The sequence below is a fragment of the Muntiacus reevesi genome, chromosome 1 (genome assembly GCF_963930625.1).
Source record: "Muntiacus reevesi chromosome 1, mMunRee1.1, whole genome shotgun sequence".
Lineage (NCBI taxonomy): Eukaryota > Metazoa > Chordata > Mammalia > Artiodactyla > Cervidae > Muntiacus > Muntiacus reevesi.
The window spans coordinates 6,914,494-6,938,581 of NC_089249.1; the positions used below are offsets into that span (position 1 = coordinate 6,914,494).

At 38.6% G+C, this 24,088-nt stretch overlaps 1 protein-coding gene across 4 annotated transcripts in view; it reads right to left on the reverse strand.

Annotated features, from left to right (window-relative positions):
• The window catches only part of CDK17 (cyclin dependent kinase 17), a 103,419-nt gene that overhangs the window by 45,982 nt on the left and 33,349 nt on the right, over window positions 1–24,088 (reverse strand). The window contains exon 1 of one of the 4 annotated variants that reach the window (XM_065937175.1): window positions 14,885–14,959. The exons of the other annotated variants lie outside the window; for them this stretch is intronic. The gene's annotated coding sequence lies outside the window, so the exon portion shown is untranslated. Of the gene's footprint in view, window positions 1–14,884; window positions 14,960–24,088 lie in introns of those variants that run through there. 4 annotated transcript variants of the gene reach the window in all.

Consider the following 24,088-nt stretch of genomic DNA (forward strand, 5'->3'; position numbering starts at 1 on the left):
GTATATCAAAAACTAATTCTACTAACTAAATATGCCTGCAAAATACTTTAAAAATCCAGTATGGTGCTTGTACTGTATTTCTGTTGGGATACTGCCAATATAGAGATCCAAGTAAATTTTGGTGGTTTTAAGTGGGTACAAAAAAGGGGGATGGAGGAAAATCACATAAGCCTTAACTTTTTCTTCATACAATGCTTTTTGAACAAAATAGCAAGAGAAACTCTATATGTTTATAATTCAGAATAGTAGGCATTTCCATCAAGAGTGGAGAAAATTCTAGTCCATAAAATTATATGTATTTTCTAATCTGTCAGGAATAAGAAAGACATTTCTAATTCATATTAGTAAGAAAAACGACACTTCATAAAACACATCACAGCCCCAAAGGGTCCTATCTTCCATGCCGTGACTATAACCTTTTCATTAAGTCACAATGACCAGTAAACACGAATGTTAAAGAATTTCATCAACACTGCCTAGATCATTATTAAAGAAAAAATACTCCAAAATTAAAGATTTACCAACATTTCTAATTATCTTTAAGTTGAGCTGTGCATATCAACCTTTTTTCCCATTAGCCTGAGGACAAAAACACATACAATGCTATAATAAAATACCTTTTGTGAAGTAAACATTACTATTTACATTAGCTACTATACTATAATAAAGCAGTGCTAAATTACTGATTTCCTAAAACCAAAACCCTCAAGAGGTGGGATAAAATATTTTTTCTGTTTTAGCAAAAACTTTTATTTGGAATTGTGAGGATCTTTATACCATCACTTTATGAAGATTAAGATATGGTAACAATGTGATTTAGAGCTTAAATATTTAGTTTTATATTTAATTCATGCCACTGAAAAAACTATTTTTACCTTAGAAGTAAATGTGCTGTGATTTAAAATAAACCCTAAATAAAAACTCTGCAACTGTTTGGTTTTAATATTTTTAAGACTTACGTATCGAGAGAACAACTATAAATGCTCAAATTTCAGCCTAAGTATTACTATTACTCTTCAGAGGGCTCCTTCCTGACCCTGATCCCCTCTATTCCTTTCTTTTTTTACTCACAGTACTTACCACATATACACAAATACACAAGTACATATATATTCCATTCAAATATATGTGTGCATGTATAATACAAAACAACTTCTATGCCTTTCTAGCTGTCAAAAAGATCTCCAGTTTTTTTGTCATACCTAGATCAAAATTTTAAAGGTAGGTAAACAAGTGGACAGGGATAGGGAAGCCTGGCGTGCTGCAGTCCACGGGGTCACAAAGAGTTGGACACGACTGAGTGACTGAACTCAAACAACTGGGACCTGATTAACTTAAAAACTTTAGCACAGCAAAGGAAACTATAAGCAAGGTGAAAAGACAACCCTCAGAATGGGAGAAAATAATAGCAAATGAAACAATGGACAAAGGATTAATTTCCAAAATACACAAACAACTCATACAACTCAATACCAGAAAAACAGACAACCCAATCAGAAAGTGGGAAAAAGACCTAAACAGACATTTCTCCAAAGAAGAGAACAAACACATGAAAAGATGCTCAATATTGCTCATTATTAGAGAGATGCAAATCAAAACTACAATGAGGTAACACCTCACACCAGTCAGAAAGGCCATTATCAAAGTCTACAAACAATAAATGTTGGAGAGGGGTGAAGAAAAGGGAACCCTCTTGCACAGGTGGTGGGAATGCAAACTGATACAACCGCTATGGAAGATGGTATGGAGATTCCTTAAAAAACTAGGAATAAAACCACTGTATGACCCAGCAATCCCACTTCTAGGCATACACCCTGAGGAAACCAAAACTGAAAAAGACACATGTACCCTAATGCTCACTGCAGTGCTATCCACAACAGCTAGGACATGGAAGCAAACTAGATGTCCACTGACAGACAAATGGATGAAGAAAGCGTGGCCGAAGTACACAATGGAGCACCACTCAGCCATAAAGAGGAGCACATCTGAGCAGCTCTCACGAGGTGGATGAACCTAGAGCCTATTGTACAGAGTGAAGTGAGTCAGAAAGAGAAAGAGAAATAACATATACTAACGCGTAAATACAGAATCTAGAAAGATGGTACCAAAGAATTTACTTGCAGGGCAGCAGTGGAGAAACAGATACAGAACAGACGACATGGGGAGAGCAGAGGAGAGCATGAGATGCATGGAGAAAATACCATGGAAACTTACATCACCATGTGTAAACCAGAGTCAATGGGAATTTGCTGTATGTCTCAGGGAACTCAAACAGGGACTCTGTATCAGCCTAGAGGGAGGGGTGGGTGGGGAGGGAGATGGGAGGGAGGTTCAAGAAGGAGGGGACATATGTATACCTATGACTGATTCACGTTGAGGTTTGACAGAAAACAACGAAATTCTATAAAGCAATTATCCTTTAATTAAAAAATCAATTAATTTAAAAAAATTTAAGGTAAAAGGGCAATAAATGATATTCCGAATGACTTCATGTAAACCGTGCCTCTTTCCCTTCCTCCCCCAAATACACACAAATACAGCTGAAAATGTTGAAAAATCAGTTTCCAACTACAAGTGCTTAAAAATATGTAATGTGTCAGCTTACTTTATCACCAAAGTCTAAACTTGGTCTGGGATTGGCTGCTGTACAGTTAAGAAAATTCTTCAGGTTATTTTTTCTTTTAAATCCTGAAAATGTAACCACAGGCACCCCTTCTTTCACTGCACTGTTTTACTGCAACAGATAATGTGTGTGTGTGTTTTACATTAATGGAAGGCTTGCAGCAACCCTGCGAGTCTATTGGTACCATTTTCCAATAGAATTTGCTCACTCTGTATCTCTGTGTCCCATTTTGGTAATTCTCAAAATATTTCAAACTTTTTCATTGCTATTGTCTTTGTTGTAGTGACCTGTAATCAGTGAATTTTGATATACTATTGTAACTGTTTAGTATGTATAATATATATCTTAGAAAACATATGAATTTTGGCCTAACTGAAAAATTTATGGCATTTTGACTTCTTGTTTGACTTAGTATGAATGGAATGCTAGATTTCTAATTTAAAAAAATAAATATGCAACAAGCAACAAAGGTTTACTGTACAGCACAGGGAACTATAGTCAATGTCTTACAATAACCTATAATGAAAAATAATCTCAAAAATAATACATGTATAAGTACAACTGAAATCCCCTTGCTGTACACCTGAAACACTGTAAATCAACTATACTTCAGTGAACATACACAGCAGGAAGAAAAAAAGAAAAGAAACCAAAACAGCCTTACTTCTGATATGGAGAAAATTTTAGTAGGCTGGATGGAAGATCAAGCCAGCTACACTCCCTTAAGCTAAAGCCTAAATCACAGCAAGGCCCTAACTCTCTCTAATTCTATAAAGGCGAAAGAAGGTAAGCAAGTGTTGTAGAAGCTATAGCAAGTTATTTAGAACATCTAGCTAAGATAATTAATGAAGGTGGCTACACTACACAACAGATTTTCAGTGCAGACAGAAAAGCCTTCTACTGGAAGAAGATACCATCTAGGACTTTCACTGGAGGAGAAATCAATGCCTGGCCTCAAAGTTTCCAAGAACAGGCTGACTCTCTTGTTAGGGGCTAGCACAGCTGGTGACTTTAAGTTGAAATCAATGTTCATTTACCAGTCCCAAAATCCTAGAGACCTTAAGAATTATGCAAATCTACTCTGCATGTGCTCTGTAAAAGGAACAACAAAGTCTGGATGACAGCACATCTGTTTACAACAGGTTTACTGAGTATTTTAAGCCTACTGTTGAGACCTACTGCTTAGAAAAACATTCCTTTCAAAATATTACTACTCACTGACAATGCATCTGGGCACCCAAGAGCTCTAATGGAGATGTACAATGAGATGAATGTTTCGTGTGACTACTAACATAACGTCCACTTTGCAGCCCACGGATCGAGGAATAATTTTGATTTTCATGTCTTAAATATATTTAATACAGCTACAGCTGCTATACACAGTGATTCCTCTCATGGGATCTAGACAAAATAATTTTAAAACTTTCAGGAAAGGATTCATCATTCCAGATATCATTAAAAACATTCGTGATTCATGGGAAGAAGTCAAGATATTAACAGGAGGTCTGGCAGAAGTTGATTCCAATCCTCATGGATGACTCTGAGGAGGTCAAAGACTTCAGTGGAGGAAGAAACTGCAGATCTGATAGAAATAGCAGAGAAGTAGGATTAAAATGGAATCTGAAGGTATGACTGAACTGCTGCACTCTCATGATAAAAAGATTCAACAGATGAGGAGCTGCTTCTTAAAGATGAGCAAAGAAAGTGGTTTCTTGAGAGAAATCTCCTGGCGGAGATGCTATGAAGATTGTTGAAATAACAACAAATGATTTTGAATACCACATAAACTTAGTTAATAAAACAGCAGAAGAGTCTGAGAGGACTGAGTTCAATCTTGAAAGAAGTTCTACTGTGGGAATAATGCTGTCATACAGCACTGTATTCTATGGAGAAATCGGTCATGAAAGGAAGAATCAATTGATACATCAGTTGTTACAGTAAAAAACTGCCACAGCCACCCCAACCTTTAGGAACCACCACCCTGATCAATCAACAGACATCCTCCAGCAAAAAGATTACAATTCACTGAAGGCTCAGGTGATAGTCAGCATTTTTAAGCAGTACTTTTAAATTATGGTGTACATACTGGTTTTTTAGACATAATGCTATTGCACACTTACTAGACTACAGTTTAGGGTAAATGTAAGTTTTATATACACTGGGGGGAAAAATCTGTGTAGCTCATTTTAATGCAGTGAATGGAACCAAATTTACAGTATCTCTGAGGTATGCCCATATTCCATTTACTTACAGAATATACAGATAACCATTCTGGAATACCAACTGAGTTTTGCCTAGGAATGGGAAACCTCTTCTTTTTTACTGTTGCTACTGTTTTTAAGCCAACAGCTGTATAAAGCCATGAAGACTCACAACTAGGTCCTTCACTATGAGTATTTACCCGTAAAAATGCTGTCACTTTGCGGCCCTTTTGGTACTTCCAATAAAAAAAATTTTGTACTCAAATTTACCTTTTAAACCAAACTTTTCCTAATTAAAAGATCTGAGCGACAATTCTCTGCTTATATCTTTGAAACATCTTAAAACAACTTATTAATATAACTGTAGTTAAAAGTCAAGAAAAAGCTAAAAATTGTTTTAAAAATGCTATGACTTTCCTTTAGGTAAAGAAGCTAAATTTACATGCAGAACAAATTAAGCATTTTAAAATTTGGATTAAGATACAAGACTGAGGGACTTCTGTGGTAGTCCAGTGCCTGCGACTCTGCTTCCAATGCAGGGGGCATGGTTTGATCCCTGGTCAGGGAACTAAGATCCTATATGGCACGCAGTGAGGCCAAAAAATAAAATTTGTTTAAAAAAAATTTTAATGCAAAATTCCAGTGACAAACTAATACTTTTTCACTTAGCCCTGCTGTTGTCAATCTTTCCAAATACAACTTCTCGAAGAGAGCTATATTTACTTCTTTATAACATTTTTTTCAGTCACTATGGTTTTATATTAAACATGTAAATGAAATAAATTCACTGAGTGGCTTGTAAGCAAATTTTCTAATAGCTTTTCCTCAATAATTAAATCACAATAAATATCTACCACTTTCTAGAACTCTTGAGCTAGCTATACTTAGAGGAATAACTAAAAATGAAGTTTTTTCACTAGATACAAAAATTTATTTGTATAAAACACAGTTTTGTACAAAAGATTGACAGAGCACTAAAATAAAATTTCAGTCATGCTTATGGGTTTTTTCCACCACTTAAATATCTTAATCCTTTATGTGTTCAAATCTGAGACCGATTCTTTTCATTTGAAAGTATGAGCAGTCAAACACAGAAACCAGGGGAAAAGAAAAAAAGACACATACTGAAGATGTTTGTCTATTCACAGACACACACGAGAAGGACAATATAACTGTGACACTTCAGATGCAAAATATCATTGTAGGAAGCTCTTGGGGTTGCTCCCACCACCACCCCCAACCAAAAACAACCAGCAAAGTCAACAGAGGACCAGCGTCAACTATCTTGGAACTCTGTGCTTGCTGAAGGGAGAGGCTGCTGGCCCTGACAGGAGAACCACATGTGCTCACTCAGCCTGGTTCCAACAACAGAGAGGGCTGCAATGCGACCTGCACTCCGAGCGCAGCCGGCTGGTGCCAGGGACGCAGTGGGGAGTCTGACACAAAAAACGCGGGCTGCAGACTCCGGTCAGCCTGGCGAAGCCCGCCTTCCTTAAGGCCCTTCTGGGCTTCCACGTGTGCCTGCACCAGCATCTACTGGGAGGGTTAAAGAGACAGCAACGGTTTTTGTTGTTGCTTGGGCCAATTATTAAAGAAGATCTTCATCAGGTCACTACCTGACTGTAAAGATAACGAACAGTAACTTTAGTGACCACACACAGGAATACACATTGGCAAAAATCATTTGGCAAAGTCACAAGTGGATGGGAGCAGACCTCAACAGCCAAGAAACACCCACAGCCATGGTGTGGAAGTATCTGGTTTAGAATTACCACATTACAGTACAATGTCCAGATCTCAACAAAAATAACACAGCATGCAAACAAGAAGCACAGCCCATTTATAAGGAAAAAAGCATTTCACTGAAAGCTTGAGGAAGACCAGAATTTTTAACAGCCAAAGGTATTAAGTAAACTGCCCTAAATATGCTCCTAGTTAAAGGAAGCTGGGAACAAAGAACTAAAGGAAGCCAACGAAACAATGTATGGAAAGAGAGTATTAATAAGGAGACAGATTTATAAAGGACACAATGATAAAATTCTGGGCCTCCCAGGTGGCACTAGTGGTAAAGAACCTGCCTGCCAATGCAGCAGACTTAAGGGACGTGGGTTCGACCCCTGGGTCAGGAAGGTCCCCTGGAGAAGGGCACGGCAACCCACTCCAGTATTCTCGCCTGGAGAATCCCATGGACAGAAGAGCCTGGGGTCACAAAGAGTCAGACACGACTGAAGCGACTCAGCACGGCACAATGTGAATTCTAGAGCTGAGAGCACAGTAACTGAAAAATTCACAAGAGACTTAAGTAGACAGAAGAAAAGGTCAGCGAACTTGAAAGTAAAAATTACTAGTCTGAGGAACAGAAAGAAAAAAGAGAAATTAATAGAGCCCGAGGGACCTACAGAACATCATCAAGTGGAGTCACAAAACCAGTCACAGGAGAGAAGAGAAAAAGAGGGTTTTTTTAAAAAAGTGAAGAAATAAAGATCGAAAGTTCCCTAGTCTGAGGAAAAACATGAACATATACATCCAAGAATCTCAACAAACTCCAAGAAGGATAAACTCAACGAGATCCACGTTGAGACACATTATATTCACAGTGTCAAAACTCAAAAAAAATTTTTGAAAGCACCTAGAGAGAAGCAACTTGACACAAACAAAGGAACCCTCAATAAGATTCACAACTGATGTCGCATCAGAAAATACATGAAGATCAGGTGGCACTGAGAATAATGTATTTAAAGTCTAAAAAGAAAAATAAAAAACAATCTGTCAACCAAGAATTCTAATTTTGCAAACTTCAAGAATGAAAGATCAATAGACATTTCATATAAAAGCTGAAGAGGTTCATTATTAGTAGATCTGCCCTATAAGAAATGCTAATGGGAGAGCTGTAGGTTGAAATGAAAGGACACTCAATGGTAACTCAAAGCCATAAAAACTAAAAAATACCAGAAGAGGTAAGTATGTAACAATAATTATATAGACAGGGAAGTTAATATACTATTTATATATGCAAATACATATTTCTACATATCAGAGTGTTTATATATCATTAAGGTTAAGTTGGTATTACTCAAGCTAGGTTATTAGAAGTTAATTCTAATTTCCAAGTAACCATTAAGAAATTGACTTAAAAACATTACAGAGGGCTTCCCTGGTGGACCAGTGGTTAAGAATCTGCCTCAAAATGCAGGGGACACTGATCCAATCCCTGTTGCAGAGGATCTCACATGCTGCGGAGCAGCTAAGCCCACGCAGAACTACTGAAGCCTGCAGGCTCTGCAGCCCACGCTCTGCAACAAGAGCCAGCCTAAGAGACCTGTGCGCCGCAACCAGAGGGGAGCCCATGCACAGCAGAGAAGACCCTGCACAACCGAACACTAAAAAATCAATTAAAAAAAATATTACAGGAAAGGAAGAAAGGACAAGAGTAAAAAAATCAACTACAAAAAAATCAAGGACATGTAAAATAGGACAATAACAGAGGAATGAAGGAACAAGAGACAAAGATATATATAAAAAAGTAGCTAAGCAGAAGAAATCCTTATCAGTAATCCTTATCAGTGGCGGTTTAGTCTCTAAGTCGTATACAACTCTTGTAGCCTGCCAGGCTCCTCTGTCCACAGGATTCTCTAGGCAAGAATATTGGAGTGGGCTGCCATTTCCTTCTCCAGGGGATCTTCCCAACCCAGGGATCAAATCCAGGTCTCCTGTACTGCAGGGAGATTCATTACTGACTGAGCTCCGGGGGAAGCCCAATACTGGAGTGAGTAGCCTATCCCTTCTCCAGTGAATCTTCCTGACCCACAAAACCAACCAGGGTCTCCTGCATTGCAGGTGGATTCTTCACCAGCTGAGCTACAAGGGAAGCCACATTAAATGTAAATAGACTAACTCTTCAATGGAAAGGCAGAGGTTGTCAGAATGGATTTTAAAAATATGGTCCATCTATGTGCTGTTTATAAGAGGGTTATTTTAGATACTAAGATTGAAAGTGAAAGGATAGAAAAAATATATTCCATGAAAACAGTAATCAAAAGAGAGCTGAAATGGCTAAATTTGTCAGAAAAATAGAACAAAATAGTGAAATAAAGGTCACAAGACACAAAGAGACACTATGATAAAAGATTAAGACACAACAATCATAACATCTTCATGTAACAACAGAGGCTGAAAATATATTAAGTAAATATTATGACATTGTATAGGACATAGGACTCAAGACCATCCATCCCCATGGAAAAGAAATGCAAAAAGGCAAAATGGTAGTCTGAGGAGGCCTTACAAATAGCTGTGAAAAGAAGAGAAGTGAAAAGCAAAGAAAAGGAAAGATATTCCCATTTGAACGCAGAGTTCCAAACAATAGCCAGGAGAGATAAGAAAGCCTTCTTCAGTGATCAGTGCAAAGAAATACAGGAAAACTACAGAATGGGAAAGACTAGAGATCTCTTCAAGAAAATTAGAGATACCAAGGGAACATTTCATGCAAAGATGGGTTCGATAAAGGACAGAAATGGTATGGACCTAACAGAAGCAGAAGATATTAAGAAGAGGTGGCAAGAATACACAGAAGAACTGTACAAAAATGATCTTCATGACCCAGATAATCATGATAGTGTGATCACTCACCTAGAGCCAGACATCCTGGAATGTGAAGTCAAGTGATGCTTAGAAAGCATCACTATGAACAAAGTAAGTGGAGGTGATGGAATTCCAGTTGAGTCATTTCAAATCCTGAAAGATGATGCTGTGAAAGTGCTGCACTCAGTATGCCAGCAAATTTGGAAAACTCAGCAGTGGCCACAGGACTGGAAAAGGTCAGTTTTCATTCCAATCCCAAAGAATGCTCAAACTACCACACAACTGCACTCATCTCACACGCTAGTGAAGTAATGCTCAAAATTCCCCAAGTCAGGTCAGCAATAGGTGAACCGTGAACTTCCAGATGTTCAAGCTGGTTTTAGAAAAGGCAGAGGAACCAGAGATCAAACTGCCAACATCCACTGGATCATCGAAAAAGAGAGTTCCAGAAAAACATCTACTTCTGCTTTATTGACTATGCCAAAGCCTTTAATTGTGTGGATCACAATAAATTGTGGAAAATTCTGAAAGAGATGGGAATGCCAGACCACCTGACCTGCCTCTTGAGAAACCTGTATGCGGGTCAGGAAGCAACAGCTAGAACTGGACATGGAACAATAGATGGATTCCGAATAGGAAAAGGAGTACTTGATCAAGGCTGTATATTGTCACCCTGCTTATTTAACTTATATGCAGAGTATATCATGAGAAATGCTGGGCTGGAAGAAGCCCAAGCTGGAAGCAAGATTGCTGGGAGAAATATCAATAACCTCAGATATGCAGATGACACCACCCTTATGGCAGAAAGTGAAGAGAATCTAAAAAGCCTCTTGATGAAAGTGAAAGAGGAGAGTGAAAAAGTTGGCTTAAAGCTCTCAACATTCAGAAAACTACGATCATGGCATCTGGTCACATCACTTCATGGGAAATAGATGGGAAACAGTGGAAACAGTGTCAGACTTTATTTTGGGGGGCTCCAAAAATCACTGCAGATGGTGATCTGCAGTCATGAAATTAAAAAACGTTTACTCCTTGGAAGGAAAGTTATGACCAACCTAGATAGCACATTAAAAAGCAGAGACATTACTTTGCCAACAAAGGTCCGTCTGGTCAAGGCTATGGATTTTCCATTGGTCATGTATGGATGTGAGAGCTGGACTGTGAAGAAAGCTGAGTGCCGAAGAATTGATGCTTTTGAACTATGGTGTTGGAGAAGACTCTTGAGAGTCCCTTGGACTGCAAGGACATCCAACCAGTCCATCCTGAAGGAGATCAGTTCTGGGTGTTCACTGGAAGGACTGATGTTGAAGCTGAAACTCCAATACTTTGGCCACCTCATGCAAAGAGTTGACTCATTGGCAAAGAACCTGATGCTGGGAGGGATTGGGGGCAGGAGGAGAAGCGGACGACAGAGGATGAGATGGCTGGATGGCATCACCAACTCGATGGACATGAGTTTGAGTAAACTCCGGAAGTTGGTGATGGACAGAGAGGCCTGGCGTGCTGCAGTCCATGGGGTTGCCAAGAGTCAGACACAACTGAGCGACTGAACTGAACTGAACAAAATTCAAAGGAGAATCAGACAGTTCTACAATAGTAATTGGAGACTTCAATATTCCATTTTCAACACTGGATAGAAGAATCAGACAGAAGATGAATAAATAGAGAAGGTGAACAATACTATATACCTAGAGTAACAGACTCAACAGACATATAGAATGCTCTTCCTAACAACAGGAGAATACACATTGTTCTCAAATGAAAACAGAACATTCTCTGTGATAGACAATAGTAAGACCACAAAACAAGCCTTAATACATTTAAAAAGTTTGAAATCATACAAAGTATATTTTCTGATCACAATGAAGTAAAATTGGAAATCAGTAACAAAGAAAACTGGAAAACTTACAATAGCTGTAAATTAAAGAACACACGCAACCAACAGGTCACAGAAGTAACAAGAGAGATTATAAAACACAGACAAAAGAAAACAAAAACACAACATATCAAAACTTACAGGATACAGCAAAAATCAGTATTTGATATCTGTAAAAATCTACAATAAAAGATCTCAAACCAACAACCTAACTGCAGGCCTTAAAGAACTGGAAGAAAAGCAAGTTAAATAGAGAAAAAGTCAACAAAACAGAAACTTTGTTCTTTGAAAAGATTATCAACAAACCTTTAGCCAGACTGACTAAGGAAAGGACTTAATTTAGTAAAATTTGAAATAATGGTGAAGAAGCTACTGATTATACAGAAATAAAAAGGATTATAAGAGAATACCATGAACAACTGTGGGCTTCCCAGGTGGTGCCAGTGATAAAGAACCCGCCTGCCGACGCAGAAGACATAGGAGACGTGGGTTCAATTCCTGGGTCAGGAAAATCCCCTGGAGGAAGGCAAGGCAACCCACTCCAGTATTCTTGTCTAGAGAATCCCATGGACAGAAAGGAGCCTGGCAGGCTACAGACTATAGTGTCGCAGAGTCAGACACAAATGAAGCAATTTAGCACATGAACAACTGTACATCAACAAACTGGGTAACCTAATGGAGTGAATAAATTCCTAGAAACACATAAATTAGTTGACAGAATTCAGTAAGAAATAAATGCAGGTCAATGTTTATGAATTTAGATTTAAAAATCCTTAATAAACTACAAACAGAATTCAGCATACCACAAGGATTACACTTAAGAACAAGTGGGGGTCTTCTCTAGTGGTCCAGAGGTTAAGAATCCATCTTCCAATGCAGGGGATGTGAGTTTGATCCCTGATGGGGTAATTAAGATCCCACGTGCTGGGCAACAATGAAACCTGCATGCTAGGATGACTGAGCCCAGGTACTCTAAGCAGAGCGCTCACGTGCCACAAACTACAGGGGCCAAAGATGCTCTGGAGCCTGGGCACCACCCCTACAGAGTAGCCTGCCTGCTGCAGCAAACAGTCCTTGCACCGCTACAAAGGACCCTGCATGCCGCAACAAAGAGCCGACACTGCTATAAATAAATATTTTCTTTAAAGTGGGATTTCCCAAAAGGGAGGTTCAATGTAACAAAATAATCAGTTTTAATGTAGTGTTATTACATTACACTACATTAAAAGAAAGAAGGAGAAAAGCTACATGAACATCTCAAATCACACAGAAAAATATTTACCAAAATCCAATACCCTTACATGATAAAAACACTCAATAAACTAGGACGAGAAGCAAACGTCCTCAACATAATTCATAACACCATGGAAAACCCATAGCTAATGTCATATTCATTGATGAAAAGATTGAAAACTTTTCCCTAAGATCAGAAACAAGACAAGGATGCCTGCTTTCACCACTTATACATAGTACCTGGAAATTCTAGCCACAGTAATTAGCCAAAAAAGGGGGGGAAAATGCATCATAATTGGAAAGAGAAAAGTAGATGTATACCTATTCACAGAACATGACCTTACATGTAGAACACCCCAAAGAATCCAAAGTAAAAACCTATTTTACCAAATGAATTTAGCAACATTAGAGGACACAAAACTTACACACAGAAATCAGTTTTATTCTACATGCTTGCGATGAAAACAGAGGTGGTGATCTAGGACCAAAACTGATACAGCACTTAGGAATAACTTCAATCAAGGGGGCAGAAGTCCTGTACACTGAAAACTATAAAATGTTGCCCCCCCAAATTTAAGAAGATCTAAACAAGTGCAATGACATCTGTAGTCATGTATTGGGTTGGTCAAAAAGTTCATTCTGTTTTTTCCATACTACATTACAGAAAAATCCAAATGAAGTTTTTGGCCAACCCAATACTGTAAGACTTAGTATTCAATTACAAAATTACCAAAAGTGATCTACATAAGCAATCCTTATCAAAAAAAAATCCTATAGTGTTTTTTGCAGAAATAGAAAAGCACATCCTAAAATTTATATGGAATTCCAAGGCACCCTAAATAGTCAAAACAATATTGTAATAGAAGGACAAAATTGAAGGACTCACATGTCTTGATTTAAAAATTTATCACAAAGTCTGGTGGCTCAGATGGTAAAGAATCTGCGTGCAGTGCAGGAGACCCAGGTTCAATCCCTGGGTTGGGAAGATCCCCTGGAGAAAAGAATGGCAACCCACTCCAGTATTCTTGTCTAGAGAATTTCAGGACAGAGGAGCCTGGCGGGGACTACAGTCCATGGGGTCACACAGTCAGACATAACTGAGCACCTATCACTTCACTTCACAGTAATCAAAACATTATGGCAGTGGCCTAAGGACAGACATACAGACCAATGGAATGGAACTGAAAGCCCAGTCATAAATCTTCATATCTATGGTCAATTGATAAACATGAAAAAAAACAATCTGGACCCTAATTTTACGCTTTATTACAAGAATTAACTCAGAATGGGTCAAAGGCCTAAATCTAAGAGCTAAAACTATAAAACTGTCAGAAGAAAAACATGAAGGAAATATTCATGATGTTGGATTGGCTGCTGCTGCTGCTAAGTCGCTTCCGTCATGTCCGACTCTGTGCGACCCCAGAGACAGCAGCCCACCAGGCTCCCCCGTCCCTGGGATTCTCCAGGCAAGAACACTAGAGTGGGCTGCCATCCTTCTCCAATGCATGAAAGTGAAAAATGAAAGTGAAGTCACTCAGTCGTGTCCGACTCTCAGGGACCCCCTGGACTGCAGCCTACCAGGCTCCTCCGTCCATGGAATTTTCCAGGCAAGAGTACTGGAGTGGGGTGCCAGTGCCTTCTGTTGGACTGGCAGTGATACATTAAGTATAACACCAACAGCACAGGGGACAAAAAAGACAAATTAGACATTACAACTGAAAACTTGTGCATCTAGAGACAGTATCAAGAGAGTGAAAAGACAACCTGCAGGATGGGAGAAAATATCTGTAAATCATGTATCTGATAGGAGTTGACTATCTGTAAAATATAAAGAGCTTCAACTCAACAACAAAAAGCAATTTTAAAGAATGGGCAAAGGAACTGAGCAAACATTGCACCAAAGAAGACATACAAATGGCCAACAAATGCAGGAAAAGATGTTCAACATTACTACTCATTAGAGAAAAGGAAGTCAAAACCACAGTGGGATACCACTGAACACCTACTAGGATAGCTATTACGAAAGCAAGGATGGGAGGGAGGGAGGAAAGGGAAGCAGGTGAGGGTGTGAACACACTGAACACTAGTGTACGGCTGCTGCTGGGAATTTAAAACATGCAGCCACTGGGGAAAAACTGTCTGGGGGTTCCTCTAAAGTTAAACAGAATAACCATATGGCCAATAATTCCATTTCTAGGGTTATACCCAAAAAAATTGAAAACAGGGACACAGATACTTTTCCACAAATGTCAATAGCAGCATTAATCATAATAGACAAAAGGTAAAAACATGCAGGTGTTTAACAAGTGAATGGATAAATAACATGTATTTATACACATATATACACACACACAAAACACACACACACACCCGCAAACACACACAATGGAATGAACACTGCTGTGTCACACAAATGTAAAGAAGCTCTGACACATGCTAAATCATGAGTGCTGTGCAGAGTTTCTCAGTCACGTCTGACTCTTGTGCCTCCATAAACTGCAGCCCGCCAGGCTCCTCTCGGTCCATGGGATTCTCCAGGCAAGAATATCGAAGTGGGCTGCCATTTCCTCCTCCAGGGGATCTTCCCAACCCAGGGATCAAACCCAGGTCTCCAGCATTGCAGTCAAGACTCTTTACCAATTGAGCTACAGGGGAAGCAATGAACATTAAAAACACTATGCTAAATGAAACAAGTCAGACACAAAAGGACATACTGTATGATTCGACTCATATGAAATATCTACAATAGGCAAATTCATATACACAGAAAGCAGAATAGAGGCTACCAGGGAATAAAAGGGAAGGGATGATGAGGAGTTATTGTCTAAAGGGTACAGTGTTTTTGTCTGGGGTGATGAAAAAGTTCTGGAGACAGTGGTGATAGTTACACAACTTTTTGAATGTATCAATGTCACTGAATTGTACACTTAAAAATGTTTAAAACAGTATACTTTATGCTATTTTACTACAATAAAAGATATAAACTGTTGTGTCAGCATGTATTCTTAGCAGTTTTTTAATCAAACCTACATATGGTCAATACCTTATTTAGTACAATTTTATGAAAAGAACAGACTAATTTCAGTGTGAACAGTCAACCTATACAAATTATTCTGAACACAAAAGAGTAAATACCAGGACTACTGCTTATGGTTGGGATGTAGAAACTTTAAAGACTATTGTTTCTCCCATCTTAACAGTAAGAACAACCCAGAAACACTAGAAAATCATAGTTTTTTAAACTCAGCTGAGATGCAATCAGTCAATAAATGAATTAAATTCCTAGAGAGAACTACCCCTTTGCAGGAATGAAAGCAGTAATGGCCGGGGTCACAGTGAGAGGAGGAGTAAACCCACTATAAAACGGGGAAACTAGCCCAACTTTTAAGAACCTTTTTAGGCGTTCAAGGGGGCTGGCAAGACATTAAAACCTGGAGCAGCTTCGGTCACAAAGCAAATCCGTACTTTCTCGAAAGGACTCTAAGTATTGAAGTTGTATTAACAAGGGAGTGGGGATGCAGGGCTGCAAAATGCTGGGGACGGTGCAGCAGAGCTGACAGAAAAACTCCGCCCCCAAGCGGCAAGTCCATGCCTACAGAAACGCGCAGGGCATTTACTCACTAGGTGAGTGCTTTCTCCAGAGCCAAGGAAAGCCAGGAGTGGGGCTGAAGAGAAGAGCAAACGGCTCGGCCGCCCAGAACACCAGGGTCTGAGCTGTGAGACAGAGATCTTAAGAGTTTTACTGTTGGCTGCACTTTAAACCATGAAGAGATTTCCTGAGTCTCACAGGTGGCTCAGATCCCAAGCCCTAATGAAGGGAAAATTCTGATTCTTCACTCAAAACATTTGATATCAGTGATGAACTAACTATAACTAAAGCTGTAACAGAGTTAGGACCTAAACTAGGCTGTTTTCCTATCAAATATTATATTTCAGCTTTTTCCCCACAACTATGTCATGGAGACCCATTTACATAAATGAGTGTAGCTATTCAAAAGAATCAGAAGTCTAGCATCTGGGAAAGACATCAAGGAGAAAAAATCACCATCTCCACTGCCTCCAAACCCTGCTCCTCTAATAATTTTCACTATCCCAGTAAATGGCCACTAGAGTCAATCACCTGCTCTGGTTGTCTTCCCATTTTTGATACCCCACAATCAATATATCACCAAAATCTGCAGGCTCCTTCAAAATATAGCCACACTTTGACCACTTCTTACCACCTGAACTGCTGAACTCCTGAGTAAAGTCCCATCATTTCTTTGCTTACAATATTTTGAGCATCCTAATTGGTCTTCCCACTCCCACCCACTACAATCCCCCTTCCTGCCCCACAACCCACAGTGTATTTTCTATATAGGAGCCAGAGCAAACATATTAAATCATCGATGACATCATCTCTTTTTCAAAATCTTCCAATGACTGGCAACTGATTCAACAGTGAAACCCAGAGTCCTTAAATGGCTCCCTAGACCCTCTGTGACGGATCTGTCGCTCCCCTTTCTAACCTCACCTGCCACCATGCTGCTCCCGCCCACTCTACTCCCGCAGGACCGGCTCTGCTGATTCCTGCCTCTGCTCTTGCTCCTCCTCTGGGGATGCACTTCTCCCAGACACCTTTAAGGGTAACTTCCTTCTGGGTTCTACTCAAATATCACCTCCCTGGTCACCCTGTATAAAACAGGGACAACTCTTCAACTAAGTTACACATTCCATCCCCCTTGCCTGTTTTCATTTCCTTTATCTGCCTTACTGCTTGACATTCTAAATATTGGTTTATTACTGATAACCTCCACTAGAATTTAATCCCCTTGAGAACAAGGAATGTTTTGTCAATCATTGTATTTAGTACAACCTAGCATTTAGCACAAAACCTGGCATTTAATAGGCACCCATATCTGTTTGAATGAATGAATGAATCAGTGAATAAAAACAAATAATAGAGATAAGTCATCTTTTATAACCCCAAATCTTTCTCCTATCTAAAGTCAATCTATCATCTGGCAAAAGTTTTACATGACTGTCATTTTGATCTGCTTATGATTTATGTTAAAATGTTTTATTCATTCATTCAACAAAGATCCACAAAGAGGCCCTACCATGTCCCAGGCAACATGAGGCAGAAAGATAAATAAGATATGAACTCTGCCCATAAGAAACTTAGCTTGGGAAGGTATCATATCATTTTCAGAATGATGAAGCTGTAGTACAGCAAGTGAGTAACTCTAGGTTAATACATTAGTCATTTTTATAATTATTAGAAAAGCCAAACAATTTATTCAACCAAGAGGACATTTAAACTGCACTTTTTGTGAAAATCATTTCATCAATGTGACATCTTATGTGAAATTTAATTTGGCTAACTTTATTAAGGTTGTAAAGATCAAGACATTTTGTTCATTATACTGGAACCCCTATAGGTACACGAAATGACTCATGATCCCTGATGGCTCAAACGGTAAAGAATCCGCCTGCAGTGCAGGAGACCTGGGTCTCATCCTTGGGTGGGAAAGATCTCCTGGAGAAGGAAGTGGCCACCCACTCCAGTACTCTTGCCTGGAGGCTCCCATTGACAGGGAAGCCTGGTGAGCTACAGTCCATGGGATCGCAAAGAGCTGGACACAACTGAGCATGCACGATTCAATACAAACTTAGATGAAATATAAACCAGTAACCAAGAAGTCTCCAGTGGGCTTCTTAATGCTGAGTATCAATACACTGACTGGTAAAAATAATCCCCCAAATCCTTCGTGCTTTTAGATGGTAAGAGGTTTCCCCTAAAAGTTATTCTGTTGTTGTTGTTCAGTCACTAAGTTGTGTCCGACTCTTTGCAACCCCATGACTATGGCCCACCAGGCTCCTCTGTCTCTGGGACTTCCCGGGCAAGAAGAGTAGAGTGGGTTGCCATTTCTTCTCCAGGAGATCTTCCCAAACCAGGGATCGAACCTGTGTCTCCTGCATTGGCAGCCAGATTCTTCACCAACATTCTTCCCTGATGGTTCAGTGGGAGCCAGAGTCAGACATGACTTAGCGACTAAACAACAACAACAAAAGTTATTTTAATTATTTTCTTTAAACATGCATTGTTGATACATATTCTGTTGGGAAATAAGTTAAAATTCAAAATGTGATTAAAACCTGATTTAAAAATCACTCAAAATGTAGACACGTCCATCATGAATAACCATCAATTGATCTGCAGATGAGAAGTCCTCACAGAAGGGCCTTTGTTTGAAACAGCTGTTCAGTTTCAGCGAATTCAGAAAGTCGTCTATTAAGAAATGTCATCTGATGCTTTTGACAATAATGGTCTTACTCAGAACAGAACCAAAAGAGCAATTGTAATCACTTGAGGTAGTGCCTCACTCTGATACACAAATGGTTATATACAAAAAGGAAAAGGTCCATCGAAACAGCAGCCAAGATTTGGAAATAAAATGGATCTGAAAAATGTATTATCTCACTAATTTTTATTTCTTTGTAAATAAATCAAATTGTCTTAATTATTCATTTCAGCTACATTTGTTGTACCAAATTCTCTGTGATTTAAACAAAAACTTGAAATTAAATTATAAAACCAGGAATTCTTTAAAGACACAAAGAGCTGCTCTTAATCACTTGCTCTGCCAATTATCTCCTACACTTGAAATCAATCATCATCTCTGTAGCTAGTAAAACATTGCTACTATAAAAAAAATTAAATTTCTCCACTGTAATTCAAAAACAAAGAATGCAATTCAGATTACCATTCTATATCACCTGATCTTGGGTTTGTATATAAGTACTGTATTTCTCAGCGTACAACCACAGGAAGGTTATAATAGACTTGATTATTCTGAGCTTCAAATTACTTAGTCCTTTGAGATCTACCATTTTTAAACAATAAAGTAAATACTGGGGTTTTACAACTTTGTATAGTACTTACGTATTTATTTCATGAAGAGTGAAATATTCATTTGAAAATATGTGTGTTATTTTCAAATATCTTCTGATACTGATTCCTAACATAATTTCACACTAATAAAAGATTCTGTATGATTTCAATACCTTTAGGCCATGAAATTTTTGCACCTTGTTTTATGTCCCGTGGATACGTTCCAGTGTCTCCTGGCTTATAGTCCATGTGATTGTGACAAGAATTTGCATACTATTTTGTGAAAATTATACAAATCTTAATTACGTTTGCTTTTCAGGCCTACTATATTCTCACTACTACTTTTCTGTATATGCATTAATTTTTCAGAGTTTTATATTAAAATCCAACCAAGAATCTTAATTTATCTACTTAAAAAATAGTTGTAATATATGATGGAACTATATATAACTTTGTTCTATATTTTCCAAGTCTCCTGTAAATATGTTGTCATATTTTCAATAAAAAAAATAAAAGTGAACTCCACACAACTGCACTCACCTCACATGCGAAAAGTAATGCTCAAAATTCTCCAAACTAGGCTTCAACAGTACGTGAACTGAGAACTTCCAGATGTTCAGGCTGGATTTACAAAAGGCAGAGGAACCAGAGATCAAATTGCCAACATCCGTTGGATCACAGAAAAAGCAAAGAGAATTCCAGAAATGCATCTACTTTTGCTCCATTGATTACGCCAAAGACTTTGACTGCATGGATCACAACAAACTGTGGAAAATTCTTAAAGAGATGGGAACACCATACCATCTGACCTGCCTCCTGAGAAGCCTGTGTGCAGGTCAAGAAGCAACAGTAAGAACCAGACATGAAACAACATACTGGCTGCAAACTGGGAAAGGAGTACATCAAGGCTGTATATTGTCATCTGCTTATTTACCTTCTATGCAGAGAACATCATGAGAAACGCTGGGCTGGAAGAAGCAAAACTGGAATCAACACTGTCAGGAGAAATATCAATAACCTCAGATAAACAGATGACACCACTCTTATGGCAGAAAGCAAAGAGGAACTGAAGAGCCTCTTGATGAAAGTGAAAGAGGAGCGTGAAAAAGCTGGCTTAAAACTCAACATTCAAAAAACAAAGATCATGGCATGTGGTTTCATCACTTCACGGCAGACAGATGGGGAACAATGGAAACAGTGACAGACTTTATTTTCTTGGGCTCCAAAAAATCACTGCAGATGGTGAGTGCAGCCATGAAATTAAAAGACGCCTGCTCCTTGGAAGAAAAGCTATGACAAACCTAAACAACATATTAAAAAGCACAGACGTTACTTTGCCGACAAAGGTCCGTCTAGTCAAAGCCATGGTTTTTCCAGTAGTCGTGTGTGGATGTGAGAGTTGGACTATAAGGAAAGCTAAACGCTGAAGAATAATTTATGCTTTTGAACTGTGGTGTTGGAGAAGACTCTTGAGAGTCCCTCGGACTGCAAGGAGATCCGACCAGTTCATCCTAAAGGAAATCAGTCCTGAATATTCACTGGAAGGACTGATGCTGAAGCTGCGGCTCCAATACTTTGGCCACCTGATTTGAAGAACTGACTCACTGGAAAAGACACTGATGTTGGGAAAGATGGAAGGCAGGAGAAGAAGGGGACAACAGAGGACAAGATGGTTGGATAGCATCACTGACTCGATGGACATGAGTCTGAGCAACCTCCAGGATATGGTGAAGCACAGGGAAGTCCGTCATGTTACAGTCTGTGGGGTCGCAGAAGAGTCAGTCATAACTGAGCAACTGAGCTGAACTGATCGATGATATTAGAACCACAGTTTCAAATTATTCTTGAAGTAGTTTATTTGTTTTTCAAGCATTAGTACAGAAAAAACAGTATCCTACTAAATCTCATGAGGTAAAATGCTTAATTTTTTAAATCAGAAAATGGTGGTGGAGAAACTAAAGAAGAAAAATTGATCTGAGCACTTTTTAACTAGAAGATCAGAAAAGGCAACTATATTTACATCTTTGATTCACACACAAACTAGAAACTCAAGTCATTCTTTACCCTTTCCACTTCTTCAATGGCAGTATCCAATATGATCATCAAGTTAGATCATGTTCCTTTTATATCCCTCACATTTCTCAATCTTACCCTCTTTTCTCTATTTCTACTGCCAGGTCTTAGTTCAAACCACCATAATTTGTTATCTAAATCACTGCAACAAGCCCTGATATTATTCTCCCTGGTTCTTTCAGAAGAGTTATAAGATAGACAAACCTCTGGCAGTCTGTCAAGGGTTTAAAAAAAAAAAAAAAAAAAAAATGTAAGTCAACAGCATTATTATAACAGCAGAAATTAATTTATTAGGGACCATCTTGTAAAGTTAAACACTGAATATCCTGTGATCCTGCTTTTCTTACCCTTGGTACATATCCAGGAGAAAAGTTTAACAGAAATATGAATAGAAATACTTATCGTAAAGAGTCTATAACAGTGTAATACTGGAAATAACACAAATGTCTACAGACAGGAAAATGGACAAATGATGGTAAACCTGCAGAAAGACTGTACAGTGGTCAAATGAATGAACTGCAAGCACATGCAGAAAGAATGAATATTAGTGATATTTAACCAAGAAAGCAAGTCCAAAAGACTACATTTAGTATATTTTTTAATAAAAACAAAAATCATACAAAATATATTGTTCAGGTAAATATACATATGGTAAAAGCTTTATAAAGTTTAGAAGACTAAAATACAAAGTTCGAGATGACAGTTACCATTCAGGGAGAGGCAAGGAGAACACACAGGAGGATGCAAGCTACTAGCAGGGTTTGAGAAACTGGATTGACAGATACTATTTTATTGATGTATATAAATATATACACACTAGATAAGCAGATCATGCACAGACCAGAGAGGACAATCATGATCCAGTAATTATGATTAGCATTATCCTGTGCAAATTGGTTAAAAATGTTAATACATTTAGAGGGGGAAAGTAAGGAATGAAAAGAATAACAGATCAAAAATCTCAAGAGAATAAGTGAAATCTTTTAATTATTAAAAGGACAGAGGGCTAGAGTCAACAGGGCTGATTTCTTTTTCCTAGTCCTACCACTGAATAGCTGTATATTCTTTGACTAGTCACTTAACAGGTGAGCTTTCAAAACTGAGTTTCCAAACTGTCAGATGGATTAAAAAATTTCTTTTCCAGAAACAAATGAACTGTATTTAAAGCTATCAGGTATGAAACCTGGTCTTTTTTAGTAGATGTGTCATCCCACTCTTGTCTTCCCTGCCATTCCTGGCCCGCCAACATTCTATTACTTGTCACTGTACTATTTTGCACACAAATAAGGCACCCAGCTAATCATCTCAGTAGATTTGCTTTATAACTTATATTGATTATTACAAACACTTAATAATGTGTGCTGAACTTCAAAAGACACATATAACCTGGGAGAACAACAGTGAAATAAATGTTGTTACTACAAAAAAGTATAAGATTTAACTAGGTTATGCTACAGTAACAAACAAAGCTTGATGGCTTAAAATAACTTAAAAGACTTTATTCTTTCACACTCTATGTCCCTTGAGAGTGGACTGGGGCCCTGCTCCAACTCTCCAAGGACCTAATCCAAAGGTGAAGCTACCAAAGGAAGGGAACAAAGAGTATGACAAAGTACACATTTAATACTATCTCTTAAAGCTTCCATCCAGAGTACTACTTTTACTCTACTTTACTAGCTAAATCAAATCACATGGACACGCCTAATTTTTTTAAGCAGGCAGGAATTCTTACCACATTCCCAAGAGGAAAATCAGAATATATGTGAACATTTTTCACAATTTCATAATGTTTTAGCATTTGGAGACAAACATCAAATGTAATATTAACATACTATTATGCATTAAAAACTCAAAATTAGAAATAAGCAACATAATTGATTTTTAAATGATTTACCAATACTAAAATTCAAACAGCAAATAAAGAAAAGATCAAATGCAAACCAAATCGCCATCAAAATTTCCTAAGATTGGGAAAATATATATATATATTCCTTAACAAGCATTAAGACATTTCAAGGAAATATTTACTTTCCCTGCAAAATGTCAGTACTGCTGAGACATTCAAATTGTCCATAGTTAAGCTGCCCAGTTCAGTCGGTAAAGAGTCTGAGTGCAGTGCAGAGACCCGGGTTCAATCCCTGGGTCGGGAAGACCCCCCGGACAAGGAGACGGCAGCCCACTCCAGCGTTCTTGCCTGGAGAGTCCCATGGGCGGAGCAGCCTGGGGGCTCCAGCGTACGAGGGCGCAAGAGTCAGACACGACTGAGAGGCTTGAGCACACGAGCTGCTCAGCAGACCCTCCACTAAAAAGGAAATACAACAGGGACAGAGAGATTTCCCCGAGAGTCTCATCTTGGAAAACGGTAACTATAGGTCTAGATTGTTTGAGTCACACTGAGAGGGAGGTATCCTGCACTGCAACAAGAACGACAAGGGGTACCATGATGGAGGCAAGAGTTGACAACTGGGATTGACTGAGGCCAAGATAACCGCACCATATGCTGGAGAGGGAAGTATACTGTAATCAACTTAACTAGAAGGCCTGCAAACTCTCTGGGCTATCCTCTATTAAGCATACACTTACATAACAATGATGAGAGTACACTGAAGAAATAGGGCTCACTCTGA